This window comes from Magnolia sinica, chromosome 7, assembly GCF_029962835.1.
Source record: "Magnolia sinica isolate HGM2019 chromosome 7, MsV1, whole genome shotgun sequence".
In the NCBI taxonomy this organism is placed as follows: Eukaryota; Viridiplantae; Streptophyta; class Magnoliopsida; order Magnoliales; family Magnoliaceae; genus Magnolia; species Magnolia sinica.
This window is the reverse complement of record NC_080579.1, coordinates 96,453,475-96,469,915: the sequence shown is the minus strand read 5'-3', so window position 1 is coordinate 96,469,915 and position 16,441 is coordinate 96,453,475.

The following is a 16,441-nucleotide window of genomic DNA, read 5'->3' as shown; positions in this document are numbered from 1 at the left end:
GATTCAGACTATTCATATGATTTGGCCCATCTCTATTGATCCTAACCTTTGACAAGCTTGGGCCACTTCAATGGATCAAAACCTTTAATGTGTTGGGCCATTTAGCGGATTTGAACTTCTTAAATGATTCGGCCCATTCACCCATCCAAATGTATCATATCATTCATACTGTTGTTAGTGATCTAAACTTGTCATATGATTGAAGCCTCTTTCCAAGGCCCATCTCAATGGATATGTTAAGTTGAACCCATCTATTCGTATTATTTGATTTTGGTTCTCACTGATCCACTTCGTAATTTTGTAGGATCCTCTTTAGTTTTATACATAGTTCAAAGAATCAAGTTTCTTTTTATAATGATGCAAATTCATATGATTTGGCCCATTTATAGTGATCCAAACCTTTGACATGGGCCATTTTGATGGATAAAAAACATTGACATTCAAGGTCATTCCATGGATCCAAATTGTTCATTTGATTCGGCGCATTCGGCAATCCAAACTCATCATACGATTGAAGCTTCTTTTCCTGATCCATGCCCTAAATTTTGTAGGACCCTCTTCTGCTTTATCAATCATCCAAAATGTTCATCTAATCTGGCCTATTTCTAGTGATCCAAACCTTTAACGTGCTCTGGCCAATTTAGCGGATTTGACTTCTTATATAATTCGGCCCTTTCAGCGATCCAAATGCATGATATGATTCGTGCTGCTGTTTGTGAAACTCATCATATGATTGAAGACTCTTTCCATGACCCATCCCAATGGATATATGTTAAGTTAATCCATCTATTCATAATATTTGAGGTTGGTTTTCAGTGATCCACATCGTTAATTTTGTAGAACCCTCTTCAGTTCTATAAACAATTCAAATAATAAGGTTTCTTTTTACAGCGATCCAAATTCATTTGATTTGGCCCGTTTCTATTGTTCCAAACCTTTGACATGGGCCATTTCAATGGATAAAAAACATTGACATGCTTGGGCCATTTAGTGGATCCAAATTGTTCATATAACTCGGTTTATTCGGCAATTCCAACTCATCATACGATTGAAGCTGCTTTTCGTGATCCAAACTCATCATATGATTGAAGCTGCTTTTCATGATCCAAACTCATCATATTATTAAGTCTGCTTTTCATGATCCTTGGCAATGGATCTGCTAAGTTGATCCACGCCCAAAATTCTGTAGGACCGTCTTCCACTTTACAAATGATTCAAACTATTCATATGATTTGGCCCATCTCTATTGATCTCAAAACCTTTAATGTGTTGGGCCATTTAGCGGATTTGAACTTCTTAAATGATTCGGCCCATTCACCCATCCAAATGTATCATATCATTCCTACTGTTGTTAGTGATCTAAACTTGTCATATGATTGAAGCCTCTTTCCAAGGCCCATCTCAATGGATATGTTAAGTTGAACCCATCTATTCGTATTATTTGATTTTGGTTCTCACTGATCCACTTCGTAATTTTGTAGGATCCTCTTTAGTTTTATACAGTTCAAAGAATCAAGTTTCTTTTTATAATGATGCAAATTCATATCATTTGGCCCATTTATAGTGATCCAAACCTTTGACATGGGCCATTTTGATGGATAAAAAACATTGACATTCAAGGTCATTCCGTGGATCCAAATTGTTCATATGATTCGGCGCATACGGCAATCCAAACTCATCATACGATTGAAGCTTCTTTTCATGGTCCATGCCCTAAATTTTGTAGGACCCTCTTCTGCTTTATCAATCATCCAAAATGTTCATCTAATCTGGCCTATTTCTAGTGATCCAAACCTTTAACATGCTTGGGTCATTTCAATGGATCAAAACCTTTGACGTGCTTTGGCCAATTTAGCGGATTTGACTTCTTATATAATTCGGCCCTTTCAGCGATCCAAATGCATGATATGATTCGTGCTGCTCATCATATGATTGAAGCCTCTTTCCATGACCCATCCCAATGGATATGTTAAATCCATTTATTCATAATATTTGAGATTGGTTTTCAGTGATCCACATCGTTAATTTTGTATGACCCTCTTTAGTACTAGACACAATTAAAACAGCCAGGTTTCTTTTTATAAGGATCCAAGTTCATATGATTTGGCCCATTTCTAGTGATCCAAACCTTTGACATGGGCCATTTCAATAGATAAAAACATTGACATGCTTAGGCCATTTAGTGGATCCAAATTGTTCATATGATTTGGCTCATTCGGGGATCCAAACTCATCATACGATTGAAGCTGCTTTTCATGATCCAAACTCATCATATGATTGAAGCTGCTTTTCACGATCCAAACTCATCATATTATTAAGTCTGCTTTTCATGATCCTTGGCAATGGATCTGCTAAGTTGATCCACGCCCAAAATTTGTAGGACCGTCTTCCACTTTACAAATGATTCAAACTATTCATATGATTTGGCCCATCTCTATTAATCCTAACCTTTGACGAGCTTGGGCCACTTCAATGGTTCAAAACCATTAATGTGTTGGGCCATTTAGTGGATTTGAACTTCTTAAATGATTCGGCCCATTCAGCCATCCAAATGTATGATATCATTCATACTATTGTTAGTGATCTAAACTTGTCATATGATTGAAGCCTCTTTCCAAGGCCCATCGCAATGGATATGTTAAGTTGAACCCATCTATTCGTATTATTTGATTTTGGTTCTCACTGATCCACTTCGTAATTTTGTAGGATCCTCTTTAGTTTTATACATAGGTCGAAGAATCAAGTTTCTTTTTATCATGATGCAAATTCATATGATTTGGCCAATTTAATGTGATCCAAACCTCTGACATGGGCCATTTTGATGGATGAAAAACATTGACATTCAAGGTCATTCCGTGGATCCAAATTGTTCATTTGATTCGGCGCATTCGGCAATCCAAACTCATCATACGATTGAAGCTTCTTTTCATGATCCATGCCCTAAATTTTGTAGGACCCTCTTCTGCTTTATCAATCATCCAAAATGTTCATCTAATCTGGCCTATTTCTAGTGATCCAAACCTTTGACATGCTTGATCAAAACCTTTGACGTGCTTTGGCCAATTTAGCGAATTTGACTTCTTATATAATTCGGCCCTTTCAGCGATCCAAATGCATGATATGATTCGTGCTGCTGTTTGTGAAACTCATCATATGATTGAAGACTCTTTCCATGACCCATCCCAATGGATATATGTTAAGTTAATCCATCTATTCATAATATTTGAGGTTGGTATTCAATGATCCACATCGTTAATTTTGTAGAACCCTCATCAGTTATATAAACAATTCAAATAATAAGGTTTCTTTTTACAGCGATCCAAATTCATTTGATTTGGCCCGTTTCTATTGATCCAAACCTTTGACATGGGCCATTTCAATGGATAAAAAACATTAACATGCTTGGGCCATTCGGTGGATCCAAATTGTTTATATAATTTGGCTTATTCGGCAATCCAAACTCATCATATGATTGAAGCTGCTTTTCATGATCCAAACTCATCATATGATTGAAGCTGCTTTTCAGGATCCAAACTCGTCATATTATTAAGTCTGCTTTTCATGATACTTGGCAATAGATCTGCTAAGTTGATACACGCCCAAAATTCTGTAGGACCGTCTTCCACTTTACAAATGATTCAGAGTATTTATATGATTTGGCCCATCTCTATTGATCCTACCCTTTGACAAGCTTGGGCCAGTTCAATGGATCAAAACCTTTAATGTGTTGGGCCATTTAGCGGATTTGAACTTCTTAAATGATTCGGCCCATTCAGCCATCCAAATTTATCATATCATTCCTACTGTTGTTAGTGATCTAAACTTGTCATATGATTGAAGCCTCTTTCCAAGGCCCATCTCAATGGATATGTTAAGTTGAACCCATCTATTCGTATTATTTGATTTTGGTTCTCACTGATCCACTTCGTAATTTTGTAGGATCCTCTTTAGTTTTATACAGTTCAAAGAATCAAGTTTCTTTTTATAATGATGCAAATTCATATGATTTGGCCCATTTATAGTGATCCAAACCTTTGACATGGGCCATTTTGATGGATAAAAAACATTGACATTCAAGGTCATTCCGTGGATCCAAATTGTTCATTTGATTCGGCGCATTCGGCAATCCAAACTCATCATACGATTGAAGCTTCTTTTCATGATCCATGCCCTAAATTTTGTAGGACCCTCTTCTGCTTTATCAATCATCTTAAATGTTCATCTAATCTGGCCTATTTCTGGTGATCCAAACCTTTGACATGCTTGATCAAAACCTTTGACGTGCTTTGGCCAATTTAGCGGATTTGACTTCTTATATAATTCGGCCCTTTCAGCGATCCAAATGCATGATATGATTCGTGCTGCTGTTTGTGAAACTCATCATATGATTGAAGACTCTTTCCATGACCCATCCCAATGGATATATGTTAAGTTAATCCATCTATTCATAATATTTGAGGTTGGTTTTCAGTGATCCACATCGTTAATTTTGTAGAACCCTCTTCAGTTCTATAAACAATTCAAATAATAAGGTTTCTTTTTACAGCGATCCAAATTCATTTGATTTGGCCCGTTTCTATTGATCCAAACCTTTGACATGGGCCATTTCAATGGATAAAAAACATTGACATGCTTGGGCCATTTAGTGGATCCAAATTGTTCATATAACTCGGTTTATTCGGCTATTCCAACTCATCATACGATTGAAGCTGTTTTTCGTGATCCAAACTCATCATATGATTGAAGCTGCTTTTCATGATCCAAACTCATCATATTATTAAGTCTGCTTTTCATGATCCTTGGCAATGGATCTGCTAAGTTGATGCACGCCCAAAATTCTGATTCAAACTATTCATATGATTTGGCCCATCTCTATTGATCCTAACCTTTGACAAGCTTGGGCCACTTCAATGGATCAAAACCTTTAATGTGTTGGGCCATTTAGCGGATTTGAACTTCTTAAATGATTCGGCCCATTCAGCCATCCAAATGTATCATATCATTCGTACTGTTGGTAGTGATCTAAACTTGTCATATGATTGAAGCCTCTTTTCACGGCCCATCTCAATGGATATGTTATGTTGAACCCATCTATTCGTATTATTTGATTTTGGTTCTCACTGATCCACTCCGTAATTTTGTAGGATCCTCTTTAGTTTTATACATAGTTCAAAGAATCAAGTTTCTTTTCATAATGATGCAAATTCATATGATTTGGCCCATTTATAGTGATCCAAACCTTTGACATGGGCCATTTTGATGGATTAAAAGCATTGACATTCAAGGTCATTCCGTGGATCCAAATTGTTCATTAGATTCGGCGCATTCGGCAATCCAAACTCACCATACGATTGAAGCTTCTTTTCATGATCCATGCCCTAAATTTTGTAGGACCCTCTTCTGCTTTATCAATCATCCAAAATGTTCATCTAATCTGGCCTATTTCTAGTGATCCAAACCTTTGACATGCTTGGGCCATTTCAATGGATCAAAACCTTTGACGTGCTTTGGCCAATTTAGCGGATTTGACTTCTTATATAATTCGGCCCTTTCAGCGATCCAAATGCATGATATGATTCGTGCTGCTGTTTGTGAAACTCATCATATGATTGAAGACTCTTTCCATGACCCATCCCAATGGATATATGTTAAGTTAATCCATCTATTCATAATATTTGAGGTTGGTTTTCAGTGATCCACATCGTTAATTTTGTAGAACCCTCTTCAGTTCTATAAACAATTCAAATAATAAGGTTTCTTTTTACAGCGATCCAAATTCATTTGATTTGGCCCGTTTCTATTGTTCCAAACCTTTGACATGGGCCATTTCAATGGATAAAAAACATTGACATGCTTGGGCCATTTAGTGGATCCAAATTGTTCATATAACTCGGTTTATTCGGCAATTCCAACTCATCATACGATTGAAGCTGCTTTTCGTGATCCAAACTCATCATATGATTGAAGCTGCTTTTCATGATCCAAACTCATCATATTATTAAGTCTGCTTTTCATGATCCTTGGCAATGGATCTGCTAAGTTGATCCACCCCCAAAATTCTATAGGACCGTCTTCCACTTTACAAATGATTCAGACTATTCATATGATTTGGCCCATCTCTATTGATCCTAACCTTTAACAAGCTTGGGCCACTTCAATGGATCAAAACCTTTAATGTGTTGGGCCATTTAGCGGATTTGAACTTCTTAAATGATACGGCCCATTCTGCCATCCAAATGTATCATATCAGTCGTACTGTTGTTAGTGATCTAAACTTGTCATATGATTGAAGCCTCTTTCCAATGCCCATCTCAATGGATATGTTAAGTTGAACCCATCTATTCATATTATTTGATTTTGGTTCTCACTGATCCACTTCGTAATTTTGTAGGATCCTCTTTAGTTTTATACATAGTTCAAAGAATCAAGTTTCTTTTTATAATGATGCAAATTCGTATGATTTGGCCCATTTATAGTGATCCAAACCTTTGACATGGGCCATTTTGATGGATAAAAAACATTGACATTCAAGGTCATTCCGTGGATCCAAATTGTTCATTTGATTCGGCGCATTCGGCAATCCAAACTCATCACACGATTGAAGCTTCTTTTTATGATCCATGCCCTAAATTTTGTAGGACCCTCTTCTGCTCTATCAATCATCCAAAATGTTCATCTAATCTGGCCTATTTCTAGTGATCCAAACCTTTGACATGCTTGGGCCATTTCAATGGATCAAAACCTTTGACGTGCTTTGGCCAATTTAGCGGATTTGACTTCTTACATAATTCGGCCCTTTCAGCGATCCAAATGCATGATATGATTCGTGCTGCTATTTGTGAAACTCATCATATGATTGAAGATTCTTTCCATGACCCATCCCAATGGATATATGTTAAGTTAATCCGTCTATTCATAATATTTGAGGTTGGTTTTCAGTGATCCACATCGTTAATTTTGTAGAACCCGCTTCAGTTCTATAAACAATTCAAATAATAAGGTTTCTTTTTACAGCGATCCAAATTCATTTGATTTGGCCCGTTTCTATTGTTCCAAACCTTTGACATGGGCCATTTCAATGGATAAAAAACATTGACATGCTTGGGCCATTTAGTGGATCCAGATTGTTCATATAACTCGGTTTATTCGGCAATTCCAACTCATCATACGATTGAAGCTGCTTTTCATGATCCAAACTCATCATATGATTGAAGCTGCTTTTCATGATCCAAACTCGTCATATTATTAAGTCTGCTTTTCATGATACTTGGCAATGGATCTGCTAAGTTGATCCACGCCAAAAATTCTATAGGACCGTCTTCCACTTTACAAATGATTCAGACTATTCATATGATTTGGCCCATCTCTATTGATCCTACCCTTTGACAAGGTTGGGCCGCTTCAATGGATCAAAACCTTTAATGTGTTGGGCCATTTAGCGGATTTGAACTTCTTAAATGATTCGGCCCATTCAGCCATCCAAATGTATCATATCAGTCGTACTGTTGTTAGTGATCTAAACTTGTCATATGATTGAAGCCTCTTTCCAAGGCCCATCTCAATGGATATGTTAAGTTGAACCCATCTATTCGTATTATTTGATTTTGGTTCTCACTGATCCACTTCGTAATTTTGTAGGATCCTCTTCAGTTTTATACACAGTTCAAAGAATCAAGTTTCTTTTTATAATGATGCAAATTCATATGATTTGGCCCATTTATAGTGATCCAAACCTTTGACATGGGCCATTTTGATGGATAAAAAACATTGACATTCAAGGTCATTCCGTGGATCCAAATTGTTCATTTGATTCGGCGCATTCGGCAATCCAAACTCATCACACGATTGAAGCTTCTTTTTATGATCCATGCCCTAAATTTTGTAGGACCCTCTTCTACTCTATCAATCATCCAAAATGTTCATCTAATCTGGCCTATTTCTAGTGATCCAAACCTTTGACATGCTTGGGCCATTTCAATGGATCAAAACCTTTGACGTGCTTTGGCCAATTTAGCGGATTTGACTTCTTACATAATTCGGCCCTTTCAGCGATCCAAATGCATGATATGATTCGTGCTGCTATTTGTGAAACTCATCATATGATTGAAGATTCTTTCCATGACCCATCCCAATGGATATATGTTAAGTTAATCCATCTATTCATAATATTTGAGGTTGGTTTTGAATGATCCACATCGTTAATTTTCTAGAACCCTCTTCAGTTCTATAAACAATTCAAATAATAAGGTTTCTTTTTATAGCGATCCAAATTCATTTGATTTGGCCCGTTTCTATTGTTCCAAACCTTTGACATGGGCCATTTCAATGGATAAAAAACATTGACATGCTTGGGCCATTTAGTGGGTCGAAATTGTTCATATAACTCGGTTTATTTGGCAATTCCAACTCGTCATACGATTGAAGCTGCTTTTCTTGATCCAAACTCATCATACGATTGAAGTTGCTTTTCATGATCCAAACTCATCATATTATTAAATCTGCTTTTCATGATCCTTGGCAATGGATCTGCTAAGTTGATCCATGCCCAAAATTCTCTAGGACCCTCTTCCGCTTTACAAATGATTCAAATTATTCATATGATTTGGCCCATCTCTATTGATCCTACCCTTTGACAAGCTTGGGCCACTTCAATGGATCAAAACCTTTAATGTGTTGGGCCATTTAGCGGATTTGAACTTCTTAAATGATTCGGCCCATTCACCCATCCAAATGTATCATATCATTCATACTGTTGTTAGTGATCTAAACTTGTCATATGATTGAAGCCTCTTTCCAAGGCCCATCTCAATGGATATGTTAAGTTGAACCCATCTATTCGTATTATTTGATTTTGGTTCTCATTGATCCACTTCGTAATTTTGTAGGATCCTCTTTAGTTTTATACATAGTTCAAAGAATCAAGTTTCTTTTTATAATGATGCAAATTCATATGATTTGGCCCATTTATAGTGATCCAAACCTTTGACATGGGCCATTTTGATGGATAAAAAACATTGACATTCAAGGTCATTCCGTGGATCCAAATTGTTCATTTGATTCGGCGCATTCGGCAATCCAAACTCATCATACGATTGAAGCTTCTTTTCATGATCCATGCCCTAAATTTTGTAGGACCCTCTTCTGCTTTATCAATCATCCAAAATGTTCATCTAATCTGGCCTATTTCTGGTGATCCAAACCTTTGACATGCTTGATCAAAACCTTTGACGTGCTTTGGCCAATTTAGCGGATTTGACTTCTTATATAATTCGGCCCTTTCAGCGATCCAAATGCATGATATGATTCGTGCTGCTGTTTGTGAAACTCATCATATGATTGAAGACTCTTTCCATGACCCATCCCAATGGATATATGTTAAGTTAATCCGTCTATTCATAATATTTGAGGTTGGTTTTCAGTGATCCACATCGTTAATTTTGTAGAACCCTCTTCAGTTCTTTAAACAATTCAAATAATACCGTGTCTTTTTACAGCGATCCAAATTCATTTGATTTGGCCCGTTTCTATTGATCCAAACCTTTGACATGGGCCATTTCAATGGATAAAAAACATTGACATGCTTGGGCCATTTAGTGGATCCAAATTGTTCATATAACTCGGTTTATTCGGCAATTCCAACTCATCATACGATTGAAGCTGCTTTTCGTGATCCAAACTCATCATATGATTGAAGCTGCTTTTCATGATCCAAACTCATCATATGATTGAAGCTGCTTTTCATGATCCAAACTCGTCATATTATTAAGTCTGCTTTTCATGATCCTTGGCAATGGATCTGCTAAGTTGATCCACGCCCAAAATTCTGTAGGACCGTCTTCCTCTTTACAAATGATTCAGACTATTCATATGATTTGGCCCATCTCTATTGATCCTAACCTTTGACAAGCTTGGGCCACTTCAATGGATCAAAACCTTTAATGTGTTGGGCCATTTAGCGGATTTGAACTTCTTAAATGATTCGGCCCATTCAGCCATCCAAATGTATCATATCAGTCGTACTATTGTTAGTGATCTAAACTTGTCATATGATTGAAGCCTCTTTCCAAGGCCCATCTCAATGGATATGTTAAGTTGAACCCATCTATTCGTATTATTTGATTTTGGTTCTCACTGATCCACTTCGTAATTTTGTAGGATCCTCTTTAGTTTTATACATAGTTCAAAGAATCAAGTTTCTTTTTATAATGATGCAAATTCATATGATTTGGCCCATTTATAGTGATCCAAACCTTTGACATGGGCCATTTTGATGGATAAAAAACATTGACATTCAAGGTCATTCCGTGGATCCAAATTGTTCATTTGAATCGGCGCATTCGGGAATCCAAACTCATCATACGATTGAAGCTTCTTTTCATGATCCATGCCCTAAATTTTGTGGGAGCCTCTTCTAATTTATCAATCATCCAAAATGTTCATCTAATCTAGCCTATTTCTAGTGATCCAAACCTTTAACATGCTTGATCAAAACCTTTGACGTGCTTTGGCCAATTTAGCGGATTTGACTTCTTATATAATTCGGCCCTTTCAGCGATCCAAATGCATGATATGATTCGTGCTGCTGTTTGTGAAACTCATCATATGATTGAAGACTCTTTCCATGACCCATCCCAATGGATATATGTTAAGTTAATCCATCTATTCATAATATTTGAGGTTGGTTTTCAATGATCCACATCGTTAATTTTGTAGAACCCTCTTCAGTTCTATAAACAATTCAAATAATAAGGTTTCTTTTTACAACGATCCAAATTCATTTGATTTGGCCCGTTTCTATTGTTCCAAACCTTTGACATGGGCCATTTCAATGGATAAAAAACATTGACATGCTTGGGCCATTTAGTGGATCCAAATTGTTCATATAACTCGGTTTATTCGGCAATTCCAACTCATCATACGATTGAAGCTGCTTTTCGTGATCCAAACTCATCATATGATTGAAGCTGCTTTTCATGATCCAAACTCATCATATTATTAAGTCTGCTTTTCATGATCCTTGGCAATGGATCTGCTAAGTTGATCCACGCCCAAAATTCTGTAGGACCGTCTTCCACTTTACAAATGATTCAGACTATTCATATGATTTGGCCCATCTCTATTGATCCAAACCTTTGACAAGCTTGGGCCACTTCAATGGATCAAAACCTTTAATGTGTTGGGCCATTTAGCGGATTTGAACTTCTTAAATGATTCGGCCCATTCACCCATCCAAATGTATCATATCATTCATACTGTTGTTAGTGATCTAAACTTGTCATATGATTGAAGCCTCTTTCCAAGGCCCATCTCAATGGATATGTTAAGTTGAACCCATCTATTCGTATTATTTGATTTTGATTCTCACTGATCCACTTCGTAATTTTGTAGGATCCTCTTTAGTTTTATACATAGTTCAAAGAATCAAGTTTCTTTTCATAGTGACGCAAATTCATATGATTTGGCCCATTTATAGTGATCCAAACCTTTGACATGGGCCATTTTGATGGATAAAAAACATTGACATTCAAGGTCATTCCGTGGATCCAAATTGTTCATTTGATTCGGCGCATTCGGCAATCCAAACTCATCATACGATTGAAGCTTCTTTTCATGATCCATGCCCTAAATTTTGTAGGACCCTCTTCTGCTTTATCAATCATCCAAAATGTTCATCTAATCAGGCCTATTTCTGGTGATCCAAACCTTTGACATGCTTGATCAAATCCTTTGACGTGCTTTGGCCAATTTAGCGGATTTGACCTCTTATATAATTCGGCCCTTTCAGCGATCCAAATGCATGATATGATTCGTGCTGCTGTTTGCGAAACTCATCATATGATTGAAGACTCTTTCCATGACCCATCCCAATGGATATATGTTAAGTTAATCCATCTATTCATAATATTTGAGGTTGGTTTTCAGTGATCCACATCGTTAATTTTGTAGAACCCTCTTCAGTTCTATAAACAATTCAAATAATAAGGTTTCTTTTTACAGCGACCCAAATTCATTTGATTTGGCCCGTTTCTATTGATCGAACCCTTTGACATGGGCCATTTCAATGGATAAAAAGCATTGACATGCTTGGGCCATTTAGTGGATCCAAATTGTTCATATAACTCGGTTTATTCGGCAATTCCAACTCATCATACGATTGAAGGTCCTGATCCAAACTCATCATATGGATTGAAGTTGATCCAAACTCATCATATGATTGATGATCCAAACTCATCATATTATTAAGTCTGCTTTTCATGATCCCTGGCAATGGATCTGCTAAGTTGATCCATGCCCAAAATTCTGTAGGGCCGTCTTCCACTTTACAAATGATTCAGACTATTCATATGATTTGGCCCATCTCTATTGATCCTAACCTTTGACAAGCTTGGGCCACTTCAATGGATCAAAACCTTTAATGTGTTAGGCCATTTAGCGGATTTGAACTTCTTAAATGATTCGGCCCATTCAGCCATCCAAATGTATCATATCAGTCATACTGTTGTTAGTGATCTAAACTTGTCTTATGATTGCAGCCTCTTTCCAATACCCATCTCAATGGATATGTTAAGTTGAACCCATCTATTCGTATTATTTGATTTTGGTTCTCACTGATCCACTTCGTAATTTTGTAGGATCCTCTTTAGTTTTATACATAGTTCAAAGAATCAAGTTTCTTTTCAACAATGATTCAAATTCATATGATTTGGCCCATTTATAGTGATCCAAACCTTTGACATGGGCCATTTTGATGGATAGAAATCATTGACATGATGGGTCATTCAGTGGATCCAAATTGTTCATTTGATTCAGCTCATTCAGCGATCCGAATTCATCATACGATTGAAGCTTCTTTTCTTGATCCAAACTCATCTTGAAGTTGCTTTTCATGATCCATGACAATGGATATGCGAAGTTGATTCATGCCCTAAATTTTGTAGGCATCTCTTCTCCTTTACCAATGATCTAATCTGTTCATTTGATCTAGCCTATTTCCAGTGATCCAAACCTTTGACATGCTTGGGCCATTTCAATGGATCAAAACCTTTGATGTGCTTTGGCCAATTTAGTGGATTTGACTTCTTATATCATTCGGCCCCTTTAGCGATCCAAATGCATGATATGATTCGTGCTGCTGTTAGTGATTTAAACCCATCATATGATTGAAGACTCTTTCCATGACCCATCCCAGTGGTTATGTTAATTTGATCCATCTATTCATAATATTTGAGGTTAGTTCTCAATGAACCACATCGTTAATTTTGTAGAACCCTATTTAGTTCTATAAACAATTCAAATAATAAGGTTTCTTTTTACAGCGATCCAAATTCATATGATTTGGCCCATTTCTATTGATCAAAACCTTTAACATGGGCCATTTGGTTTGAAAACAAACATTGACATGCTTGGGCCATTCAATGGATCCAAATCGTTCATATAATTCGGCGTATTCGGCAATTCCAACTCATCATACGACAGAAGCTACTTTTCAAGATCCAAACTCATCATATGATTGAACTGCTTTTCAAGATCCTTGGCAATGGATCTGCTATGTTGATCCATGCCCAAAATTCTGTAGGTCCCTCTTCCACTACAAATGATTCAAACTATTCATATGATTTGGCCCATCTCTATTGATCCTAACCTTTGACAAGCTTGCGCCATTTCAATGGATCAAAACCTTTAATGTGTTGGGCCATTTAGCGGATTTAAACTTCTTAAATGATTCGGCCCATTCAGCCATCCAAATGTATCATATCATTCGTACTGTTGTTAGTGATCTAAACTTGTCATATGATTGAAGCCTCTTTCCACGGCCCATCTCAATGGATATGTTAAGTTGAACCCATCTATTCGTATTATTTGATTTTGGTTCTCACTGATCCACTTCGTAATTTTGTAGGATCCTCTTTAGTTTTATACATAGTTCAAAGAATCAAGTTTCTTTTTATAATGATGCAAATTCATATGATTTGGCCCATTTATAGTGATCCAAACCTTTGACATGGGCCATTTTGATGGATAAAAAACATTGACATTCAAGGTCATTCCGTGGATCCAAATTGTTCATTTGATTCAGCACATTCGGCAATCCAAACTCATCATACGATTGAAGCTTCTTTTCATGATCCAAACTCATCATATGATTAAAGCTCCTTTTCATGATCCAAACTCATCATATGATTAAAGCTCCTTTTCATGATCTATGCCCTAAATTTTGTAGGACCCTCTTCTGCTTTATCAATCATCCAAAATGTTCATCTAATCTGGCCTATTTCTAGTGATCCAAACCTTTGACATGCTTGGGCCATTTCAATGGATCAAAACCTTTGACATGCTTTGGCCAATTTATCGGATTTGACTTCTTATATAATTTGGCCCTTTTAGCAATCCAAATGCATGATATGATTTGTGTTGCTGTTTGTGAAACTCATCATATGATTGAAGACTCTTTCCATGACCCATCCCAATGGATATATGTTAAGTTAATCCATCTATTCATAATATTTGAGGTTGGTTTTCAGTGATCCACATCGTTAATTTTGTAAAACCCTCTTCAGTTCTATAAACAATTCAAATAATAAGGTTTCTTTTTATAGCTATCCAAATTCATTTGATTTGGCCCGTTTCTATTGCTCCAAACCTTTGACATGGGCCATTTCAATGGATAAAAAACATTGACATGCTTGGGCCATTTAGTGGATCCAAATTGTTCATATAACTCGGTTTATTCGGCAATTCCAACTCATCATACGATTGAAGCTGCTTTTCGTGATCCAAACTCATCATATGATTGAAGCTGCTTTTCATGATCCAAACTCATCATATTATTAAGTCTGCTTTTCATGATCCTTGGCAATGGATTTGCTAAGTTGATCCACGCCCAAAATTCTGTAGGACCGTCTTCCACTTTACAAATGATTCAAACTATTCATATGATTTGGCCCATCTCTATTGATCCTAACCTTTGACATGCTTGGGCCACTTCAATGGATCAAAACCTTTCATGTGTTGGGCCATTTAGCGGATTTGAACTTCTTATATGATTTGGCCCATTCAGCCATCCAAATGCATCATATGATTCGAACTGCTGTTAGTGATCTAAACTCGTCATATGATTGAAGCCTCTTTCCACGACCCATCCCAATGGATATGTTAAGTTGAACCATCCATTCGTAATATTTGAGGTTGGTTCTCACTGATCCACTTCGTAATTTTGTAGGATCCTATGTAGTTTTATACACAATTCAAAGAATCAAGTTTCTTTTTTGAACAATCTAAATTCATATGATTTGGCCCATTTATAGCGATCCAAACCTTTGACATGGTCCATTTTGATAGATAAAAAATATTGACATTCAGGGTTATGCAATGGATCCAAATTGTTCATATGATTCAGCTCATTCGGCGATCCGAATTCATCATACGATTGAAGCTTCTTTTCTTGATCCAAACTCATCATATGATTGAAGCTGCTTTTCATGATCCATGGCAATGGATATGCCAAGTTGATTCATGCCCTAAATTTTGTAGGTCTCTCTTCTCCTTTACCAATGATCTAATCTGTTCATTTGATATTGCCTAGTTCTAGTGTCCAAACCTTTGACATGCTTGGGCCATTTCAATGGATCAAAACCTTTGATGTGCTTTGGCCAATTTAGTGGATTTGACTTCTTATATCATTCGGCCCCTTTAGCGATCCAAATGCATGATATGATTCGTGCTGCTGTTAGTGATTTAAACTCATCATATGATTGAAGACTCTTTCCATGACCCATCCCAATGGATATGTTAATTTGATCCATCTATTCATAATATTTGAGGTTGGTTCTCAGTGATCCACATCGTTAATATTGTAGAACCCTATTTAGTTCTATAAACGATTCAAATAATAAGGTTTCTTTTTACAGCGATCCAAATTCATATGATTTGGCCTGTTTCTACTGATCAAACCTTTAACATGGGCCATTTTGATGGAAAACAAACATTGACATGCTTGGGCCATTCAGTGGATCCAAATCGTTCAGATAATTCCGCGTATTCGGCAATTCCAACTCATCATACGACAGAAGCTACTTTTCAAGATCCAAACTCATCATATGATTGAACTGCTTTTCAAGATCCTTGGCAATGGATCTGCTATGTTGATCCATGCCCAAAATTCTGTAGGTCCCTCTTCCTTCAGCTTTACAAATGATTCAAACTATTCATATGATTTGGCCCATCTCTATTGATCCTAACCTTTGACAAGCTTGGGCCACTTCAATGGATCAAAACCTTTAATGTGTTGGGCCATTTAGCGGATTTGAACTTCTTAAATGATTCGGCCCATTCACCCATCCAAATGTATCATATCATTCATACTGTTGTTAGTGATCTAAACTTGTCATATGATTGAAGCCTCTTTCCAAGGCCCATCTCAATGGATATGTTAAGTTGAACC